This window comes from Oryx dammah, unplaced genomic scaffold, assembly GCF_014754425.2.
Source record: "Oryx dammah isolate SB20612 unplaced genomic scaffold, SCBI_Odam_1.1 HiC_scaffold_26, whole genome shotgun sequence".
Lineage (NCBI taxonomy): Eukaryota > Metazoa > Chordata > Mammalia > Artiodactyla > Bovidae > Oryx > Oryx dammah.
This window is the reverse complement of record NW_024070210.1, coordinates 84,568,827-84,592,392: the sequence shown is the minus strand read 5'-3', so window position 1 is coordinate 84,592,392 and position 23,566 is coordinate 84,568,827. Positions and strand designations below refer to the sequence as shown.

Sequence of the window (23,566 nt, the reverse complement as noted above, 5' to 3'; positions counted from 1 at the left end):
GACTACGTTAAGTACTTCGTGCAAGTGAAATTATACAGTATTCGTCTTTTTGTGACTGTCTTATTTTACTGAGCATAACGTCTTCAAGTTTATTGATGTTATAGCGTATATCAGAATTTCCTTCTTTTTGTAGACTGCCCCTAAATTTAGATGACTGGTATTTTCTGTTTTTTTCTCAGTAGCCATCCTAACAGATATGAGGTGAGATCTCACTGTAGTTTTGATTTGAATTTTCCTAAATATTAGTGATATTGAGCTTCTCTGCATGTGCTTATTGGCCATTTGTATACTTTCTTCAGAAAAATGTCCATTCAAGTCTTTGGCCAATGTTTAAGTTGGGTCGTTTGTCCTTGTTGCTGAGTTGTATGAGTTCTTTTTTGAATACAAGTCCTTATCAGATACATGGTTTGAAAATGTTTTCTACCATTCTATGGTTGCATTTTCATGTTAGTCATGGTATCCCTGGAAACATGAAAGTTTTAAAATTTAATATTATCTAACCCCACTCTAGCACTCTTGCCTGGAAAATCCCATGGATGGAGGATCCTGGTGGGCCACTGTCCATGGGGTCACTAAGAGTCAGACACGACTGAGTGACTTCACTTTCACTTTTCACTTTCATGCAGTGGAGAAGGAAATGGCAACCCACTCTGGTGTTCTTGCCTGGAGAATCCCAGGGACGGGGGAGCCTGGTGGGCTGCCGTCTATGGGGTCGCACAGAGTCAGACACGACTGAAGTGACTTAGCAGCAGCAGCAACAGAAAATATCATTTTTCATCTGTTGCTTATGTTTTGGGTGTTATAACTAAAAAACGTTTGGTTTATCCAAGGTCATGAAGATTTACTCCTATATTTTCTTTGAAGAGTTTTACCCCTAAAATTTAAGTCTATGATCCATTCTGTGTGTGTGTGTTAGTTATTGTGCTTGTGTGCTAAATCGCTTCAGTCGTGTCCGATTCTGGGTGACCTTATGGACTGTAGCCCACCAGGTTTTTCTGTCCATAGGGATTCTCCAGTCAAGAATACTGAAGTAGGTTGCCATGCCCTCCTCCAGGGGATCTTCCCAACCCAGGGATTGAACCCTTGTCTCTTATGTCTCTGCGTCTCCTGCATCGGCAGATGGGTTCTTTACCACTGGCGTTAGTTATTGTGGGTGGTGTGAGATAGAGGTCCAGCTTTATTCTGGTTTTTTTTTTTTTTTTTCTTAGTATGGGATATCAAGCAGTCCCAACAGCATTTGTTGAAAAGACTGTTCATTATTTCTTCAGGAATTATCTTAACACCTTTATTGAAAATTGATTGACTGTAAATGTGAAGGTTTATTTCTGGATTCTCAGTTTTATTCCATTGATCTGTTTGTCTATTCTTATGTCAGTACCTCATTGTCTTGATTACCGTGCTTTGTTGTGAGTTTTGGAATTGGGAGGTATGAGTCCTTTAACTCTGATCTTCTTTTTCAAGGTTGTTTTGACTGTTCAGGGTCCCTTGCATTTCCTTATGAATTTTAGGATCTATTTGTCAGTTTCTGCCCAAAAAAATGCAACCAGGATTTTAATAGGGGTTCCTTTGAATCTGTTGATCGATTTGGGAAGCATTACCATCTTAATATTATTAAGTAAATTAAATCCATGAACATGGGCTGCCTTTCCATTTGTTTAGGTATTCTTTAATTTCTTTCAGCAATGTTTTGTAGTTTTCAGTATGTAAAATTGTACCAGTAAAATGATTTGTTAAGTTTATATCTAAGTGTTTTGTGGTTTTTGATACTGTTGTAAGTGGAATTGCTTCCTTAAATTTATTTCAGATTTTCTTTGCTAGGATATAGAAGTAAAACCAAGTTTTGTATATATTGTATCTTACATGCTTGCTGAATTAATTTATTAACAGTATTTATAGTTCTAACAGTATTTTAGTGACTCCTTTAGAAATCCCTATATGTAAAAATTATATCATCTGCAAATGGAGATAGGTTTGCTTCTGCATTTTAATTTTGATGGTTTTTATTTCTTTTTCTTGTCCAGTTGACTTACCTAGACTCTCCACTACAATGTTGGATAGAGGTGGTGAGAGCGGATGTCCTGATGGTGGGAGGAAAGCTTTCTATTATATGTTAGCTCTGGGTTTCTCATAGACGGCCTTTTAGGTTTAAAGGAGTTCTGTATTATTTTACTGAGTATTTTCTGATCACAAAAGGGTGTTGGATTTGTGAAATACTTTTTCTGTGTCAACTGACATGAATATGTGGTCTTTGTTTTAATGTTCTCTTCTTGGTTAATCTTGCCAGTTTGTCTTTTAAAAAAAAATATTTGAAAAGAAGATGATTTGGGCTGGGTGGATTCTCTCTATAATGTATTTTATATCTCTGATGTCTCTGTTAGTTTTATTATTTTCCTTCTACTTTGGGTTTGTTTACTATTATTTCTCTAACTTCTTAAGTTAATCACTCTACCTCATAATATAAACAATTAAACATATATATATATATATATATTTCTTCCAGAGTATTGCTTTAACTGCAGTCCACATATGCAGTTCTAATTAATTTCTAACTTCCATTTTGATTTCTTATGCAACTTATGCTTGCTTAAGCTATCCATAATTGAAATGTGTTAAAATCTTCTACAGTGGTGTCATATTTGTGAATTACTCCATGTAGATAAGTCAATTTTTGCTTTATATGTTTTGAGCCTGTGTTTTTTAGGTCCATCTAAGTTCTTAATTTTATCTTCCTGGTGAAGTAAAGTTCTTATTATTTTTTAAAAGTGGTTCTCTTTATATCTAGTAATGCTTTTTGTCTTAGCATCTGTCTGATAGTCCTATAGTAACTCCAGCTTTACTGTTTTTGCTATGTGTCTGATTTATTTCTTTCCTTACTTTGGCTAATAATCTCTCCCTGTCCTTATATTTCAGTTATGTCTCATGTAAACGGTACAGTTGGATTTTATCTTGCTTGGCAACATGTGTCATTTAGAGGGATGGTTTAGTCTGTTCCTATTTATAATGAGTATTGAAATGTTTGCATTTAGTTTGATCATCTTTGTGCATTTGTCCTGTTTTCTCTGTTGTCCTCCCTTCCCTGCATTCCTTAAGTTTTACATTCTTTTCTTTTTTCCTTTTGAACATGCTCTTTTCCCTTCCCTTGTTTTGTAATTAATATGCTAGATAGATTCTCTGAATTTATCAGTTTAGTGGTTACTCCAGCTATCTTTACATGGTATTAATATGTCGTGGTCAATAATGTCTTAACAGAGCAAAGGTTGACTTCTTGCTGACATTACCCAGCTAAGTGGTCAGTGAGGAACTGTGAAGTGTCCAGGAGAATAAAAGGTTAGCCACCTTCTAGCTGTTCCATCGGGAACATGTGGCCTCCTACATCGCCACAGAAGGGGAAGAGGGAGAGATGTCTTAGGTTGGATTTCCTGGAAACAGGCTCTGAGACAAAAGAGCTGCATGTGGGAAATTCATGAGGAACAATACTTAAGTAAGAGGGGGAAGCAGGCTTGGGTAGAAGGAGAAGTCCCATCACAGGCCTCAGCTGACCCCCCAGGGAGCTCTGGAGCAGGGTTGATCCTTCAGAATTGTCCCCAAGGAGAAAAGAAAGCCAGGACTTTGTATCCATCCTTAGTTGGGGGGGGTGGGGGGTGTGCTGCCCTTTAGCAGTGAGCATAAAGTGGGCAATGTAGCCGTTTTCAGCCAAAAGTGATTTCCACTGGGGGATGAGTGGCTCAGTTCTTAAGAGTGGAAGGGTTGCATCCCAAGTCCATGACAAGAGGGCATCATTCTTTCACTGCCCTGGCCTGGAATTAATTGCAACCAGATACAGTCAACATGGACCCAATCTAATGACAAGAAGGTCTGAGACGTGTAAGAAAGCACTTAGAGTATGTGGTGAGCACCAACTGTCTTTACTCTGCCCCTCTTCTTGGATCTGAGGACTAGTGGCTTTCAGCAATTCTAGACATTTACAGGCCTAGACATGTGATGCTTTTGAATTGTGATGCTGGAGAAGACTCTTGAGAGTCTCTTGGACTTCAAGGAGATCAAACCAGTCCATCCTAAAGTCCATCCTGAATATTCATTGGAAGGACTGATGCTGAAGCTGAAACTCCAGTACTCTGGCTACCTATGCGAAGAGCCAACTCATTGGAAAAGCCCCTGATGCTGGGTAAGATTGAAAGCCAAAGGAGAAGGGGGTGGCAGAGGATGAAGTGGTTAGATAACATCACCTGCTCAGTGGACATGAATTTGGGCACACTCTGGGAGATAGTGGAAGACAGGGTAGCCTGGTGTGCTGCAGTCTATGGGGGTTGCAAAGATTCGGACTCAACTTAGCGACTGAACAACAGCTATAGACATTTACCAGTTATCTCTTCAAATATCACATCAGAATCACTGTATTTTCTCCTTCCAGAGAAATTTTCACCATGTCTCTTATTTGCTTTTTCACATCTTCTATTTTGTAATCTCTCTGACTGCATCCTGGGTAGTTTCTCTGAATGTACTTTCAGTTGGCTGATTTCCCCACCAACTTGGTGTACTATGCTATTTATCCTTTCAATGAATTTTTATTTGTTCTTGTTTTCAATTTTTTAAAGTTGCATTATCTTCTTTTCAAATCTGCTTGTTTATTGTTTCTATGTTTAGCTCTTTCTTTAAACATACTTGAACATAATTATTTTATATTTCAGTATCTGTTCTTTGGTCTTTCTGCTGTCTCCTGTTTTTGCTGTTTCTCATTCATGGCATTTTGTTTTCAGGTGTGTGCATGCTTGTATTAAAATAGAAATTCTTCAGAGAGGATTTGCATTTGTTTTGTTACTTGCCTGAGGAAACTAAAACTTTGATTTCTGTTTGTAACCATGGTAAGTTTTCCACTTGAGACTTCTCGGACCATGGTGGTGGTATGGATTTGGACCACGGACCCCCTGTGAAGATGAGCTGATGGTCCTAAATTCTTGGGAGAGATTTTTTTTTTTTTCAGAGAGACAACTTTTGTAACTGTCTTGTTCTGTCTGGTAAGATTTATTTTGCAGTCACTTATCTTTAAAGTCCTAGTTTTATTGATGAAGTCACCTATTAGATTCCCTGCTTTTGATGGGTCTTGGATTTCATCTTTTATTTGCAAAGCTTGGCAGCAGAAACTCTGATGGTGAAAGCAGTGTACCTCATAGAGTTCCTGGTTTCCTTTGTTTGAGGGCTTTATGGCTTTCTTCCTTTTGTGCCATCTTGCTAATACATTTATCCAGTACATGATTCAGACTTCATGTTGCATTTTAGTTGTTTTCTTTGAAGGATCTTCATAACATCTAATCCACCATTCTACCAGAACCAGAAGTTCCCCAGCTATTCTTCCAGGCCCTTTCTGCATCACAAGGGTCCAGCCATCCCTTCCTTCTGAAAACTTTTATAACATCTAGCATATCCATGAAATGCTTGTAGCAATCCTTGACTCCACTAGGCTGGATGTAGTGAAGCATCCTGGGCTTTTCAATCTAACTAACAAGGGTTTGCATCTTGCTTCTGGTATTTCTTCTGACTTTGGAAATTCCATTTCATAGAACTTCACTTTCCTCATCTGTAGAATGGGCTTGACAGTCGTTACCTTTCAGTGCTCTCATGATGAACAAATAAAACTGGGTTTTCCCCTGCCATGCGCTGGATCTGAATCAGAATAAATAAAGGTCACAGACTATATGTCTAAATATGTAAAAGTCAAAATGAAGCTCATAGTTACATGAATTCTACCTTGACAAAAATCCCTTCATAATGACAAAAAAACAATATGTAAAACTGTGATTCCCAGGTGGGGCTGGTGGTAAAGAACCTGCCTGCCAGTGCAGGAGACGTAAAAGATGCGGGTTCGATCCCGGGTCAGGAAGATCCCCTGGAGGAGGACATGACAACCCATACCACTATTCTTGCCTGGGAAATCCATGGGCAGAAGAGCTTAGTGGGCTACAGCCCATGGGGTTGCAAAGAGTTGGACACAACTGGAGCACCTTAGCACAATGCCAATAGAATGCCAAGACAACTGAACTTAATTATTATTGTACATGTCTGGATATGATGTTGATGAATTAGTGATGTTTGAATGAGTATAATAGCATATTACAAAGCAGAGACATTACTTTGTCAACAAAGGCTATGGTTTTTCTAGTGGTCATGTTTGGATGTGAGAGTTGGACTGTGAAGAAAGCTGAGCACTGAAGAATTGATGCTTCTGAACTGTGGTGCTGGAGAAGACTCTTGAGAGTCCCTTGGACTGCAAGGAGATCCAACCAGTCCATCCTAAAGGAAATCAGTCCTGGGTGTTCATTGGAAGGACTGATGTTGAAGCTGAAACTCCATAATTTGGCCACCTGATGCAAAGGGCTGACTCATTTGAAAAGACCCTGATGCTGGGAAAGATTGAGGGCAGGAGGAGAAGGGGACGACAGAGGATGAGATGGTTGGATGGCATCACCGACTCAATGGACATGGATTTGGGTGGACTCTGGGAGTTGGTGATGGACAGGGAGGCCTGGCGTGCTGCAGTTCATGGGGTTGCAAAGACTCGGACATGACTGAGTGACTGAACTGAATTGAACTGAATACACATAATTCATAAATTTGCATGTTTATTCTATAACATTTATTTTTCTTGCCTTCACTTCAGCAAAATTATGATAACTTTGTAATCAACATTATCACATAATTTATGTTCTATTAACAATGATGCCAAATTAGATCATTATTCATGAATCATAGTTCTTAGATATTTTTTAAAAATTTTAGTTACTTTCATTTGCAAGAAATTTCTGTTGACTTTTTACTCAACTCTGCTGAGGCAGAGGAACTGGAATTATCAAAAATATTCTTAAAGCCACCTTTAGAATCAGAAATTACTATAAATTTTGCTTGTCAGTTTCAAACATGGTAATGCAGTTTCATATAATGATTATAACTGAGCACTAGAATTATGAAATATTTTAAATTCATATGAATCATCTTATGTTGCTGTTTTCACTCTCTTAAAACAGTATCTGTATCTATAGTTACTTGATTTTTCTTTTTTTCAAGAAAAAATTATTATTAAAAAAACTGAAAGTAGTATCTTGCTCAGTTATTATACTTCAGTCAACAATGTCCAGAAAAATAATTTCTGTGGGAATCAATTTCAAGATTGTGAATCTTCTCTTTCATAGTCCACAGACGTTCTTGTGTCCTTATTTGAATTTTATTTTATTGAAATATCATTTTTCTTGAATATTTCATGTGTGGTCCCTTTAGAAAAGTTCTAGAGATATTTAAAATAATAAATATACATTTTTAATCCCTTTAAAAGTGAAATTAGCCAAATCTAGATTTTTTGGAGGCTTTTGCTAAACACATCCCATAGCAAATATCTGTGGACAGCTCAGGTTCAAAACCAGCGTCATTTCCCATAAAAAGGTGGGATTTGCTCTATTTGAGGACCTTCTGTTGTTTCACTGATTTCTTTGTCATGTTGCCTAAATTTTATCTAAGTGTGTAATGACATTTATTTGGCCTTCCCATTGCATGCGTAAGAGTAGTTTATGGTCAGATTTGATATGTGTTTCAGCAAGATGTCCCATATTGGGGAAACTTCAGAGGATGTCACATATAATCTTTGAATTGTTTCAAAGCAAGGCATCAGTTGTCCTAGTAAGAAACTGAAACCATGTGCTACCGTCTCCAGTTCTAAGAATGGTTTTGGATCTGGGGACAAATTCCACCTTGTATTAGTTTTCTCCTGTCACCATAACAAATTATGGCAAATCTGATAGCTTAAAAAGAGGATAGATTAAAAAAAAAAAAAAGAGGATAGATTATCTTACAGTGCTGTCATTTAGAAGTCTCACACGGGTCTTGCTAGACTAAAATCAAAGTGTCAGTGGAGGCTCGATGGGAGAATCTGTTTTCTTGCCTCTTCCAGCTTCTGGCGACCACCCACATTCCTTGGCTCCCGGCCCATTTCCTCCACCTTCAAAGCCAGCAGTGTTGCAGTTGTCAACCATTCCTCCATAGCCACATCTCCTCCTTTCCTCCGCTTTTAAGGACCCTCATGATTACATTAGGCCTACCTGGATAGTCCGGACAATCTCCCTATTTTAAGGTCAGCTGATTAGCCGCTTGAATGCCACCCATGACCTTAACTCCCCTTTGCCATGTAACCTAACATGCTTACAGGTGCTGGCAGTTAGGACAAGGACGTTCTTGGGAGGACATTGTTTTGCCTACTACAGATTTTCCAATCATGTTATCACAAGCTTGCCCATGGCAGATTTTTAAATCAATGCCTAGAATTTAAAATTGGTTTTCTAGTTCTTAGATCAAAGACTATATATTATACTGATGGAATGTATCATTATACTGATATTATTCTATATATGCTGCTGCTGCTGCTAAGTCGCTTCAGTCATGTCCAATTCTATGCGACCCCAGAGACAGCAGCCCACCAGGCTCCCCCGTCCCTGGGATTCTCCAGGCAAGAACACTCCAGTGCATAAAAGTGAAAAGTGAAAGAGAAGTCGTTCAGTTGTGTCCGACTCCTAGTAACCCCATGGACTTCAGCCCACCAGGCTCCTCTGTCCATGGGATTTTCCAGGCAAGAGTACTTATATAGTATATGTTATTATACTGGCGAGATGCTCCACCGTTTCTCCTTCATCACTTCTTCTATAGATCAGCACTCTGTATTATGCCCATCATTCAATGGACTTCTCACCCTGGTACACCCTACCTGCACCTTACTTTTTAAGAACGTACTATATGTCTTTTTTTTTTCACTTTATTGTTCATTAAAGTATTAATATCCTTTGGCTCCTCCATCCTAGATACAATGATCATTTCTTTTCACTACTTTGCTTCCATCTTACATGTTTGGTCAGAAGAAATTTACCATCATTTTATATAAATATGGCATTGAATGTTTGGAAAGCTACTTCATTCTTGACTGAATACTGAACACATTTTTTAAAGAACATTGCCCCCAATATTCTAAATTGACCTTTACTTGTAATTGCTTAATACCAATAATGGTTGGCTATTAATTCAGTCGATTTGCAGTTCTAGTAATTGTGCGTGGGTTGTGTACCAGTGATGTTTTATGCTCTTTAGGTTGAGAACTTCAGTGTTTTCTTTTACCAGGACCAGCCACGGTCTATTCTGCATGAGACAGTGGCTTGATGTCAGACCCAGTGTCAGGGACCTTGAGGTACTCACTAAATGACGGGTTATACTTGACATAGCAATCTGTGGCCTGCTCTCTTCCCTCCCCATTCTCTCCAGGCCTCTGCCCACCAACACCTCACCAGACTCCTTGCTGGTGTCTCACTGTGCCCTCTCTTGACTTTTCATGCCCGTGTCTTTGGTTTCATCTTAACTTATCTAAAGGGCACCTCCTCTTCGGTGATAAACTATATTCCAGGCAGGGAGGTGACAGCACGATGCTGAGCCAGGAACCTGGGCTGGAGGCCAGACATAGTGGCGATGTCTGCATGCCCTGAGAGCATGTTGGCAACGCAGATGCCCCAGCCCCACCAACCGCCCCGGTGATCTCAGACACCTGCGGAAGGACCGTGGAGAGGCGCTGGCTTAGAGACTTTGTCACTCAACCTCACCACTCACAGTTTGTCTTAGTCAGCTTGAGCTGCCATAGAAAGTAGCACAGACTGGGTGGCTTAAATTTCTGGTGAGCAGAAATTTATTTTCTCACAGTTCTGGAGGCTGGAAGTGCAAGATCAAGGTGCCAGTAGGGTTGGATTTCTCTGAGGTCCCTCTTTAGCTTGCAGAGGGCCACCTTCCTGCGGTGACCTCCCTGGGTCATCCCTCTGCCTGCGTATCCCTGGGGCCTCCCTGCATGTCCAGATTTCGTCCTCTTGTGAGGGACACCAGTTAGATTAGAGTATCCCTCTTGTTTTGACTTTATCACCTCTTTTTTTTCCCCCTTAAAAAATGTTTTTTTATTTTTAAATGAAACAAAGATGAATATTTTTAATGATAATAGGTAAAATTCACAAAAAAGATAGACATCATAAATGATTAGACACCTAACAACAAAGAAACAAAGATGCATAAAGCAAAAATCAGAAAAAATATAAGGGAAAAGAAAAAATATATAGTCATAGTAAGACATATTAATAGTTCTCTGAGAATATTTTATTAAGTGCAGAAAAAATAAGAATAGAAGCATCTTGAGTGATGTCATTAATAATTTGTATGTGATAGATTTATATTTATATTAATTTTATATCCTATACAAATGTATTTAAAATTTTGTATCTCATACATTGTAATTAGATTTCCATAGGACATTAGAAAAACTAGCTAAAAGATAAACCTTACCAAGTTTCAAAAAGTAGAATCCTGGGGTTTTTTGGTGTAATTCAGTTATACATATACACATATATTATTTTTGAAAATACTTTCAATTATAGGTTATTGTAAGATATTGACTATTGTTCCCTGTGCTATACAGTAAACCTTTGTGGCTTGTTGCATATCTATTTTTTTAAATTATAGATCTAGCATTCTATTCATACTAAGTCAAACAAGTGGAATCAAAATACCATAAATGTTTTAGTTAGGATAAAATTTTTAAGTTTTCTAAAAATATATATTATACATATTATTTCTATATATGTATATAGAAGCTTTTCTGCTCAGCTTGATAAAGACTTGAGAAAGGACATAAAAAAAAAAAAGGAGCTGGAGAAATCAGAAAACATAAACTAAGTGAAATGAGAGACTGAATATGAAATAGAAAAAGTGAAAGAAACTAGATAAAAGAGATCCTCATATAGTCCAGTTGTTTTTAAACATGGCTGCTCATTAGAAACATATCTGCAGTCTGGAGGGAAAAAAAACAATACCTGGGCATTTGTATTTTTTAGAAAATTCTAAGATAATTCTGATATGCATCTGTGTTTTAAAAAGTGATTGCAGGTTTCTCTATTAAATGGTAGTTTTGGTGATACAGAATTCTGTTATTTTTCTGTTGAACAATCCTGATACAATGGTATTAAGTGAGTAATAGCTACATAATCACAATTGTAGAGGATGTTTATCAGTTTTGACAAAAAATAAAAGATAATTGTAATTGCAAGCCATAATGAAAACGTGATTAACCTAACAATATAAAATAATTACATACACTTTGGAGGATCAAGCAGAGTGATGTGGTAAGTGGAAGTGCATATATGCACACGTTTCATCTGTTCAGCCAGTCCATGTCTGTGTTTGACGTAGTTAATCTACTTACATTTTAGATAATTATCAATATGTATGATCCTGTCACCCTGTTTGTTTAACCTATACCCTGAGCACATCATGAGAAATGCTGGGCTGGATGAGTTACAAGCTAGAATCAAGATAGGCAGGAGAAACATCAACAACCTCAGATATGTGGATGATATCACTCTAATGGCAGAAAGCAAAGAGGAACTAGAGAGCCTCTCAATGAGGGTGAAGGAGAGTGAAAGAGCCAGCTTAAGACTAAATATTAAAAAAACTAAGATCATGGCATCCGGCCCCATTACTGCATGGCAAATAGAAGGGGAAAAGTGGAAGTAGTAACAGATTTCCTCTTCTTGGGCTCTAAAATCACTGCAGATGGTGACTGCAGCCATGAAATTAGAAGACGATTGCTTCTGGGCAGGAAAGCTATGACAAACTTAGTGTGTTGAAAAGCAGAGACATGACTCTGCCGACAAAGGTCTGTATAGTCAGGGCTATGGTCTTCCAAGTGGTCATGAATGGTTGTGATAGCTGGACCATAAAGAAGGCAGAGTGCCAAAGAACTGATGCCTTTGAACTGTAATGCTGGAGAAGATTCCTCAAAGTCCTTTGGACAGCGAGGAGATCAAACCAGTCAATTTTAATGAAAATCAACCTTGAATAATCACTGGAAGGACTGATGCTGAAGCTAAAGCGCCAGTATTTTGATCATCTGATGGGAACAGATGCATTGGAAAAGTCCCTGATACTGGGAAAGATGGAGGGCAGAAGGAGAAGAGGGCATCAGAGGATGAGATGGCTGGATGGCATCTCCGATGCAATGAACATAAACTTGGGCAAGCTTAGGGAGATGGTGAGGGACAGGGAGTCCTGTCGTGCTTCAGTCCATGGGGTCGCAAAGAGCTGGACACGGCTGGGTGACGGAGCAACAACAACAATGTGATCCTATTACTGTTTTCTTAATTGTTTTGAGTATTTTCTATAGATGGGTCTTTTCCTTCTCTTGTTTTCTACCTAGAGAAGTTCCTTTAGCATTTGTTATAAAACTGGTTTGATGATGCTGAATTCTGTTATCTTTTGCTTGTCTGGAAAGCTTTTGATCACCTCATAATCACCTCTTTTAAAACTATCCCCATGGGACTTTCATGGTGGTCCAGCCGTTAAGAATCTGCCTTTCTATGCAGACACATGGGTTTGATACTTGGGGGGGAGGGAACTAGATCCCACATGCCACATTCTGCAGCTAAGACCTGGTGCAGCCAAATAAAGTATTTAAAAACACTATCTCCAAATACAGTCACATTCTGAGGTGCTAGAGGTTAGGGCTTTAATATAGGAATTTTGTTGTTGTTATTGCTCGGAAACCCAGTCGTGTCTGACTCTTTGCGACCCCATGGACTGCAGCACGCCAGGCCTCCCTGTCCCTCATGATCTCCTGAAACTTGCTCAAGTTCGTGTTCATTGCATTGGAGATGCCATCCAGCCGTCTCATCCTCTGATGCCCTCTTCTCCTCCTGCCTCCATCTTTCCCAGCATCAAGGACTTTTCTAATGAGTCATCTGTTCCCATCAGATGACCAAAATACTGGAACTTCAGCTTCAGCATCAATCCTACCAGTGACTATTCAGGGTCTGTTTCCATAAAGATTGACTGGTTTGATCTCCTCGCCATCCAAGGGACTTTCAGGAGTCCTCTCCAGCACTACAGTTCGAAGGCATCAATTCTTTGGCGCTCTGCCTTCTTCATGGTCCAGCTATCACAACCGTACGCGACCACTAGGAAGACCATAGCCTTGACTATATGGACCTTTGTCGGCAGAGTCATGTCTCTGCCTTTCAACACACTGTCTAGTGTTATGGGAGATGCGATTCAGAACAATGACACTTTAAAGAGAAACAACTAAGGTTCAGAGAAGTGTGTGACTGTCCACAATCACACTGCAGGCTGAGGAGAGAAAGCTTCATCTCCAGTGAGTCCTCCAGAGTGGCAGGGAGGATCGTGTAAAAGACCAGGACACAAGGTCTAATGTCTCAGCTTTGCCCCCACTAATTCTGGGATCTTGAATAAATGCCTTCACCTCCCTGGACCTTAGTTTCCTTTTCTGTGAAATGGGGACAGGAAAAAACTGTCCCTCACTAGGCCATGAGGATTCAGTGAGATCTAGATGAAAAATGCAGATTACCACACAGAGGCCTGTGGCCTGATAACCCCACTCTGGCAGCTTCTCCGCTTTGCCATGAAAATCCACCCTTATTTACCGCTAGCCAGGTTCGATTATTTTCCTTAGGTGATTTGCAGTTTAATAGCTGGAAACACCAAGGGTTTGAAATAGTCACAGTGGCATTTCAGGCATCAGTTGGCAGGTGCACGGGGCCTTTCTTGGAAGCCCAGTGTGTGGCAGGCACTAAGCGGAAAATCCACTGGCGTGCCCTTCCACCTGGCTCCCTGAGGGTTCTCGCTCCTAAATTATAGGCTGCACACAATTTGATTTCATTTCACTCTAAATTGGTTGGCCTGCAACCAGGGAGGCAAGGTGGAGTCGAATGAATTCTGCTGTGCAAATAAGCCAGCGTCTGCTAACTCAGGGCTGCTTAGAAATGAGGCCCATTTACAGAGCATTAAGGCAATGACTGTGGTTTGCTTTTTGGGGTCAAACTAGGCACGAATGCAGAATTGTTTTCAAATGTTTTGTTGTTCAGATTTATGAAGCATGTAAATCCTAGGGACAGAGGAGCCTTGTGGGCTACAGTCCATGGGCTCACAAGAGTTAGACGAGACTTACTGATATCTGTTCTGTGAGGATCTACTCTATGCAAAGTGCTTTGCTGAGGCTGGAGCCAGACTGCGGAGAGAACTTGTCTCCCTGTGCTTGGAGGGGTTCAGAGCTGGAGTGGACCTAACAGCGCCACCTAGTGGGTGGAAGGTCAAATTGGGGAGGCAGAGGCAGGTTGTTCAGTCACTCAGTTGTGTCCAACTCTGAGACTCCATGGACTGCAGCACGCTAGGCTTACCTGTCCTTCACCATCTCCTGGAGTTTGCTCAAACTCATGTCCATTGAGTTGGTGATGCCATCCAACCATCTCGTTCTCTGTCGTCCCCTTCTCTTCCTGCTGTCACTCTTTCCCAGCATCAGTGTCTTTTCCAGTGAGTCAGATCTTTGCATCAGGTGGCCAAAGTATTGGAGCTTCAGCATCACTCCCTCCAATGAGTATTTAGGACTGATTTCCTTTAGGATTGACTGGTTTTATCTCCTTGCAGTCCAAGGGACTCTCAAGTCTTCTCCAGCACTATAGTTCAAAAGCATCAGTTCTTCAATGCTCAGCCTTCTTTATGGTCCAACTCTTACATCCGTACATGACTCCTGGAAAAACCATAGCTTTGACTGTATGGACCTATGTCAGCAAAGTAATGGCTCTGCTTTTCAATACACTGTCTAGGTTTATCACAGCTTTTCTTCCAAGGAGCAAGCATCTTTTAATTTCATGGCTGTAGTCACCATCTGCAGTGATTTGGGAGCCCAAGAAAATAAAGTTTCTCACTGTTTCCATTGTTTCCCTATCTATTTGCCATGAAGTGATGGGACCAGATGCCATGATCTTAGTTTTTTGACTGTTGAGTTTTAAGCCAGCTTTTACACTTTCCTCTTTCTCCTTCATCAAGAGGCTCTTTAGTTCCTCTTTGCTTTCTGCCATAAGGGTAATATCATCTGGATATCTGAGGTTGTTGATATTTCTCCCAGCAATCCTGATTCCAGCTTGTGCTTTATCCAGCTTGGTATTTCGCATGATCTACTCTGCATAGAAGGTAAAATAAGCAGGGTGACAATACATGCAGCCTTGATGTACTCCTTTCCCAGTTTGGAACCAGTCCATTGTTCCACGTCCGGTTCTAACTGTTGCTTCTTGACCTGCATACAGGTTTCTCAGGAGGCAGGTAAGATGGTCTGGTATCCTCATTTCTTTAAGAATTTTCCACAGTTTATTATGACCAGTCAAAGGCTTTAGCGTAGTCAGTGAAACAGAAGTAGATGTTTTTCTGGAATTCTCTTGCTTTTTCTATGATCCAACGGATCATGCCAACGGATGTCAGTAATTTGATCTCTGGTTTCTCTGCCTTTTCTAAAACCAGCTTGAATATCTAGACGTTCTTGGTTCACATACTGTTGAAGCCTAGCTTGAAGGATTTTGAGCACTACCTTGCTAGCTTGGGAAATGAGTGCAATTGTGTAGTAGTTTGAACTTTCTTTGGCATTGCCCTTCTTAGCGATTGGAGTGAAAACTGACCTTTTCCAGTCCTGTGGCCACTGCTGAGTTTTCCAAATTTGCTGGCATATTGAATGTAGCACTTTCACAGCATCATCTTTTAGGATTTGAAATTGCTCAGCTGGAATTCCATCACCTCCACTAGCTTTGTTTGTAGTGAGGCTTCCTAAGGCCCACTTGACTTCGCATTCCAGAATGTCTGGCTGTAAGTGAGTGATGACACCATTGTGATTATCTGGATCATTAAGATCTTTTTTGTATAATTCTTCTGTGTATTCTTGTGACCTTTTCTTAATATCTTCTGCTTCTGTTAGGTCCATACCGTTTCTGTCCTTTATTGTGTCCATTTTTGCATGAAATGTTCCCTTGGTATCTCTAATTTTCTTGAAAAGATCTCTAGTCTTTTCCATTCTATTGTTTTCCTCTATTTCTTCTCATTGTTCACTTAGGAAGGCTTTCTTATCTCTTCTTGCTATTCTTTGGAATTCTGCATTCAGAAGGGCAGGTCAGATGTTGTTGTTTTTTGACAGAGTGGCTCCCTTCTTTTCTTTTTTTCATCCTGTATCCGTTTGGACTTCTTTTTTTCTTTTCTTGAGATCTGCTTTCAATCCTACCCCTATGGTGTGGTTAATGGGCTTTTCATCCATGTATGGTTACATGAATGGTAAGAGGGAAGCAGGCTTTTTTCCTTTTCTTTTTTAAAAACTGCAGTGTAGTTGATTTGCTGTGTTGTACTAATCCCAGCTATACAGCGAAGTGACTCAGCTATTCACATTTATGCATTTTTTCTATTCTTTTCCATTACGGTTTATCCCAGGAGATTATAGTTCTCTGTACTATACAGTAGGACCTTGTTTATCCATTCTAAATGTAATAATTTGTAACCACCAACCCCAGATTCCCAGTCCATCCCTTGCCCATCCCTTCCCCTTTGCAACCACAGGTCTGTACTTCTCTGTGAGTCAGTGTGTCATAGTGTAGCTTTCACATATAAGTGATATCATATGGCATTGGTCTTTCTTCTGACTTTTCACGCAGCATGGTGACCCCTGGCTCTGGCATTGTGTTGTTTTCATGGCCGAGAGATACTCCGCTGGTCTTTCTCCTTCTGACTTTTCGCGCAGCATGGTAACCCCTGGCTCTGGCGTTGTGTTGTTTTCATGGCCGAGTGATACTGTGTTCTCCTTCTGACTTTTCGCGCAGCATGGTGACCCCTGGCTCTGGCATTGTGTTGTTTTCATGGCCGAGTGATACTCCACTGGTCTTTCTCCTCCTGACTTTTCGCGCAGCGTGGTAACCCCTGGCTCTGGCGTTATGTTGTTTTCATGGCCGAGAGATACTCCGTTGGTCTTTCTCCTTCTTACTTTTCGCGCAGCATGGTAACCCCTGGCTCTGGCGTTATGTTGTTTTCAATGCCGAGTGATACTCCATTGTGTGTCTGCGCCACATCTTCCGTATCTGCTCCCCACTCATCTGCCAGTGGACATGTAGCTTGTCTCCATGTTTTGGCTTTTGTGAGTAGTGGGAAGCAGGTTCTTTTAATCTGGGCCTAACCCTAGCCTTGCTGTAAGGCATCTTCGCCAGGTCTGGGGCCAGATGCTTAAATATGGTCAAGTTGTCGAATGTGTGAATTTCCCAGCCCTTCTGTTCCTCTCTGGCTTTTGACTCTGTGGGCATCCTCTCTTGTCTCCTAGAATGCAGGGTCCAAAGAGAGAAGGACAATAGTGTACCCTGAGTCACTGTGGACAAAGTATAGGTGGGCTCCCCTCTGGGTCTCGTAGCCACCATCCAGCTGCAGCCATCACTGTGTCTAAGCTGTCCCACAGACCTGCCTTCCTTCCGCCCTGTGAGCCACCCCTCTTGCCCAAGGTTCCGCAGGCCCCTTGTCATAAGATCGCCTCCTGTATGAGATCTGCTAAACTTAGTCATATGAAGGAGTGAGTAATGAGTATCAATTGCTCCTTTCTGGAGCCCTTGTATTTCAACAAGCGGCCATTGCTTTAATTAAAAAAAATTAAGGAAGAAAGCAAGAAACATAAGTAGACTGATACACATAGTTTCTGCTGGGGGCCTTCCACATGCTCACCAAGCGGGTGCTGTCCTCACATGGATCAAAGGCTGAGGCCATTGGCCCATCTGCCCCCTTGTCAGCATGCATGTCACCAGATGGCCCACACTGAAATCAGATTGATTATATTCTTTACAGCCAAAGATGGAGAAGCTCTATGCTGCTGCTGCTAAGTTGCTTCAGTCATGTCCAACTCTGTGCAACCCCACAGATGGCAGCCCACCAGGCTCCCCCATCCCTGGGATTTTCCAGGCAAGAATACTGGAGTGGGTTGCCATTGCCTTCTCCCAGACAAGCTCTATACAGTCAGCAAAAACAAGACTGGGAGCTGACTGTGGCTCAGATCATGAACTCCTTATTGCCAAATTCAGACTGAAATCGAAGAAAGTGGGGAAAACCACTAGTCCATTCAGGTATGACCTAAATCAAATCGCTTATGACTATACAGTAGAAATGAGAAATAGATTTAAGGGACTAGATCTGACAGACAGAGTGCCTGATGAACTATGGACAGAGGTTCGTGACATTGTACAGGACACAGGGATCAAGTCCATCCCCAAGAAAAAGAAATGCAAAAAAGCAAAATGGCTGTCTGAGGAGGCCTTACAAACAGCTGTGAAAAGAAGAGAAGCAAAAAGCAATGGAGAAAAGGAAAGATATACCCATTTGAATGCAGAGTTCCAAAGGATAGCAAGGAGAGATTAAAAAAAAAAAAAAAAAAAGCCTTCCTCAGTGATCAGTGCAAAGAAATAGAGGAAAACAATAGAATGGGAAAGAGTAGAGATCTCTTCAAGAAAATAGGAGATACCAAGGGAACATTTCATGCAAAGATGGGCTCAATAAAGGACAGAAATTGTAGGGACCTAACAAAAGCAGAAGATATTAAGGAGAGGTGGCAAGAATACACAGAAGAACTGTACAAAAAAAGATCTTCACGATGGTGTGATCACTCACCTAGAGCCAGATATCCTGGAATGTGAAGTCAAGTGGGCCTTAGGAAGCCTCACTACAAACAAAGCTAGTGGAGGTGATGGAATTCCAGTTGAGCTATTTCAAATCCTAAAAGGTGATGCTGTGAAAGTGCTGCACTCAATATGTCGGCAAATTTGAAAAACTCAGCAGTGGCCACAGGACTGGAAATGGTCAGTTTTCATTCCAATGCCAAAGAATGCTCAAACTACCGTACAATTGCCCTCATCTCACATGCTAGTAAAGTAATGCTCAAAATTCTCCAAGCCAGGCTTCAGCAATACGTGAACTGTGAACTTCCAGATGTTCAAGCTGGTTTTAGAAAAGGCAGAGGAACTAGAGATCAAATTGCTAACATCCACTGGATCATGTAAAAAGGAAGAGAGTTCCAGAAAAACATCTGTTTCTGCTTTATTGACTATGCCAAAGCCTTTGACTGTGTGCATCACAATAAACTATGGAAAATTATTAAAGAGATGGGAATACCAGACCACCTGACCTGCCTCTTAAGAAATCTATATGCAGGTTAGGAAGCAACAGTTAGAACTGGACATGGAACAACAGACTAGTTCCAAATAGGAAAAGGAGTATGTCAAGGCTGTATATTGTCACCCTGCTTATTTAAGTTATATGCAGAATACATCATGAGAAATGCTGGGCTAGATGAAGCACAGCTGGAACCAGGATTGCAGGGAGAAATATCAAAAACCTCAGATATGCAGATGACACCACCCTTATGGCAGAAAGTGAAGAACTAAAGAGCCTCTTGATGAAAGCGAAAGAGGAGAGTGAAAAGATTGGCTTAAAGCTCAACATTCAGAAAACGAAGATCATGGCATCTGGTCCCATCACTTCACGGCAAGTAGATGGGGAAACAGTGGCAGACTTTATTTTGGGGGGCTCCAAAATCACTGCAGATGGTGACTGCAGCCATGAAATTAAAAGATGCTTACTCCTTGGAAGGAAAGCTATGACCAACCTAGACAGCATATTAAAAAGCAGAGACATTACTAATAAAGGTCCATCTCATCAAGGCTATGGTTTTTCCAGTAGTCATATATGGATGTGAGAGTTGGACTATAAAGAAAGCTGAGCACTGAAGAATTAACGCTTTTGAACTGTGGTGTTGGAGAAGACTCTTGAGAGTCCCTTGGACTGCAAGGAGATCCAACTAGTCCATCCTAAAGGAAATCAGTCCTGGGTGCTCACTGGAAGGACTGATGGTGAAGCTGAAACTCCAATACTTTAGCCACCTGATGTGAAGAATTGACTCATTTGAAAAGACCCTGATGCTGGGAAGGATTGAAGGCAGGAGGAGAAGGGGACAGCAGAGGATGAGATGGTTGGATGGCATCACCAACTCAATGGAGATGAGTTTGAGTAGACTCTGGGAGTTGGTGATGGACATGGAGGCCTGGCATGCTGTGGTCCCTAGGGTCATGAAGAGTCGGACTCAACTGAGCAACTGAACTGAACTGAACAGCAGCCCTGGTGGGCAGACCGTTGCAAGCTGAGACTCTGCTGCCCATTAGAGAAGGCTGTCCACTGTAATCTGGGAATGTCAGCAGAAACCATGGTGAATCAAAACCTAAATTTTTTTGATTTTAGCTAATCAAAAAATAAGCTAAAACCCAGACCTAATTCAAACAGTACTTCTTCACTGGACCTTCAACCAACTTCGTTTGTCCCCTCCCCCTAGTTGACCAGTTTCACCCAGAAGTGAATCAAGAAGGGAATGCCCTCGCCATCCGGTAAGCTAATGTCACCCATTTCATAGATGAGGACACTGAACGCGGAGAGCTGTGGCCCAGCTTAAAGTCATTTAGCACGTCACTGGCCCAGATTCGACTCTTTCTCTGATATCTCCCTGCTTTCTCCACTCCTCCAAGAGACCATGTGACTCAGAATCAAGAGGTAGTATACGTTATAATACATTGTTTATTCTTGTATTTTTTTAAAAAAAATTCTTTATTATTTTTTAAGCCATTTTGAAAAATAGAAGTATAGTTGATTTATAGTGTTGTCGTGTTTCAGGTGTATAACAAATTGTATAAGCAAGTATAAAGCAAAGGTATAAAACAAAATATGAAGCAAGGTGTGCACTTTGCTGTACACCTGAAACATACATCTAGATTTACATACGTATATATTCTTTTCCATATTCTTTTCCACTATCAGTTCAGTTCAGTTGCTCAGTCGTGTCTGACTCTTTGTGACCCCATGAATTGCAGCACACCAGGCCTCCCTGTCCATCACCAACTCCCGGAGTTCACTCAGACTCACGTCCATCGAGTCGGTGATGCCATCCAGCCATCTCATCCTCTGTTGTCCCCTTCTCCTCCTGCCCCCAATCCCTCCCAGCATCAGAGTCTTTTCCAATGAGTCAACTCTTCACATGAGGTGTCCAAAGTACTGGAGTTTCAGCTTCAGCATCATTCCCTCCAACAAAATCCCAGGGCTGATCTCCTTCAGAATGGATTGGCTGGATCTCCTTGCAGTCCAAGGGACTCTCAAGAGTCTTCTCCAATACCACAGTTCAAAAGCATCAATTCTTTGGCACTCAGCCTTCTTCACAGTCCAACTCTCACATCCATACGTGACTACTGGAAAAACCATAGCCTTGACTAGACGGACCTTTGTTGGCAAAGTAATGTCTCTGCTTTTCCATATGCTATCTAGGTTGGTCCTAACTTTTCTTCCAAGGAGTAAGCGTCTTTTAATTTCATGGCTGCAATCACCATCTGCAGTGATTTTGGAGCACCCCAAAATAAAGTCTGACACTGTTTCCACTGTTTCCCCATCTATTTGCCATGAAGTGATGGGACCAGATGCCATGATCTTTGTTTTCTGAATGTTGAGCTTTAAGCCAACTTTTTCACTCTCCACTTTCACTTTCATCAAGAGGCTTTTTAGTTCCTCTTCACTTTCTGCCATAGGTCATTACAAATATTGTATATTTTTGAATCAAGATTCTCTCTTAAACTGAGAAGTTGGTAACCCAGATGGGAAATGAATGTCTAGGTTGGAATTCTCCCAGCCTTCCATTCCTCCCACAGCCCTAGAAAACCATATGGAAACCTTTAAAATTTATCATGACTCGATTTATAATTGGTTCAGTTCAGTCGCTCAGTCGTGTCTGACTTTTTGCGACCCTGTGAACTGTAGCACGCCAGGTCTCCCTGTTCATCACCAACTCCCGGAGTCTACTCAAACTCATCTCCATTGAGTCGGTGATGCCATCCAACCATCTCATCCTCTGTCATCCCCTTCTCCTCCTGCCTTCAATCTTTCCCAGCATCAGGGTCTTTTCAAATGAGTCAATTCTTCACATCAGGTGGCTAAAGTATTGGAGTTTCAGCTTCACCATCAGTCCTTCCAGTGAGCACCCAGGACTGATTTCCTTTAGGATGGACTAGTTGGATCTCCTTGCAGTCCAAGGGACTCTCAAGAGTCTTCTCCAACACCAGTTCAAAAGCATCAATTCTTCGGTGCTCAGCTTTCTTTATAGTCCTACTCTCACATCCATACATGACCACTGGAAAAACTATAGCCTTGACTAGACAGACCTTTGTTGGCAAAGTAATGTCTCTGCTTTTTAATATGTTGTCTAGGTTGGTCATATAATTGATTTACATTATATAAATTTAAATGTAAAATTTACATTATGATTACTAATATTGTCATTATTATTTGTCTCAATCTACTCATTTTTATTTACCTTTCAAAGATTATAGCAGCATTCAGCTAAATCAGTGGTTCTTAACTAAGGGAGGTTTTGCCCCAGGGGACATGCCAACTTTGGGAGACATTTTTGGTTGTCAGTTTGGAAGAGGGGCATGGTGGGTGCTATTGGCATCTCGTAGGGAGAGGCCACAGATACTACTGCCAATGCATAGGACAGCATCCCCAACAACAAAGAATTGGCCCCAAATGTCAGCATTGTCAAGACTGAGAAACCCTGATCTGATAACGCAGATGTTGCTACTTCAACAAATGAAGTTCTTTCCTTTTCCGTGTTCCTCTCAGCCGCCATCCCACCATGTGTACTTAAATTTCTGTAGTTCTTAGCATCATGGCAGGCATACAGTTGACATTCCACTTTTGTTTCACTTAATGTTACATCCTGAGCTTTTGTTCCTCATGCCTCATCATCTCCACAATTACTGTTTCGTTTTTTTTTAAATTAGTTTATTTACTTACTTTGGGCTTCATCAGGTCTCAGCTGCGGCACACAAGCTTCTTTCTAGTCATGGCGCTGGCTCCAGAGCGGTGGGCTCTGTAGCTGCAGAACACAGGCTTAGTTGCACCACAGCATATGGTGGTAAAGAACCCACCTGCCAGTGCAGGAGACATAAGAGACGCAGGTTCGATCCCTGGCTTAGGAATATCCTCTGGAGGAGAGCTTGGTAACCCACTCCAGTATTCTTGCCTGGAGAATCCCATGGACAGAGGATCTTGGTGGGCTATGGTTCGTAGGGTCACATAGAGCCAGACATGATTGAAGCGACTTTAGCAAGCATGTGGGATCTTAGTTCCCTGACCAGGAATCGAACCCATATCCCCTGCATTGGAAGACGGATTGTTAACTACTAGACTTCCAGGGCTTCCCTGGTGGCTTAGAGGTTAAAAGCGTCTGCCTGCAATCCGGGAGACCTTGGTTCGATCCCTAGGTCAGGAAGATCCCCTGGAGAAGGAAATGGCAACCCACTCCAGTATTCTTGCCTGGAGAATCCCATGGGTGGAGGAGCCTGGTGGGCTACAGTCCACAGGGTCACAAAGAGTTGGACACGACTGAGCAACTTCACTTTCAGAATTCCAGGGAGGGCCCCACAATTACCATTTTAAATGGCTGTAATGCAGTCCTCCAAGCAGGTTGACACCTCGTATTTTATCTGACCAGTCCAAGTTTCTCATCCAGGGTGAGGTGGTTGCCAAGAGCCTTGCCAGGTGGGCTGCCTGAGGTGGGGGGTGTTTGTGTGGGCCTTCTCCTCCACCTGCAGCCCAGGCTGATGCCATCATAGTCTTCATC

At 41.3% G+C, this 23,566-nt stretch overlaps 1 protein-coding gene across 1 annotated transcript in view; it reads left to right on the top strand.

The window, feature by feature from the left end:
* Positions 1-23,566, top strand: part of LOC120852501 (membrane progestin receptor gamma) — an 89,778-nt gene that overhangs the window by 43,747 nt on the left and 22,465 nt on the right. The gene's annotated exons all lie outside the window — the stretch shown is intronic.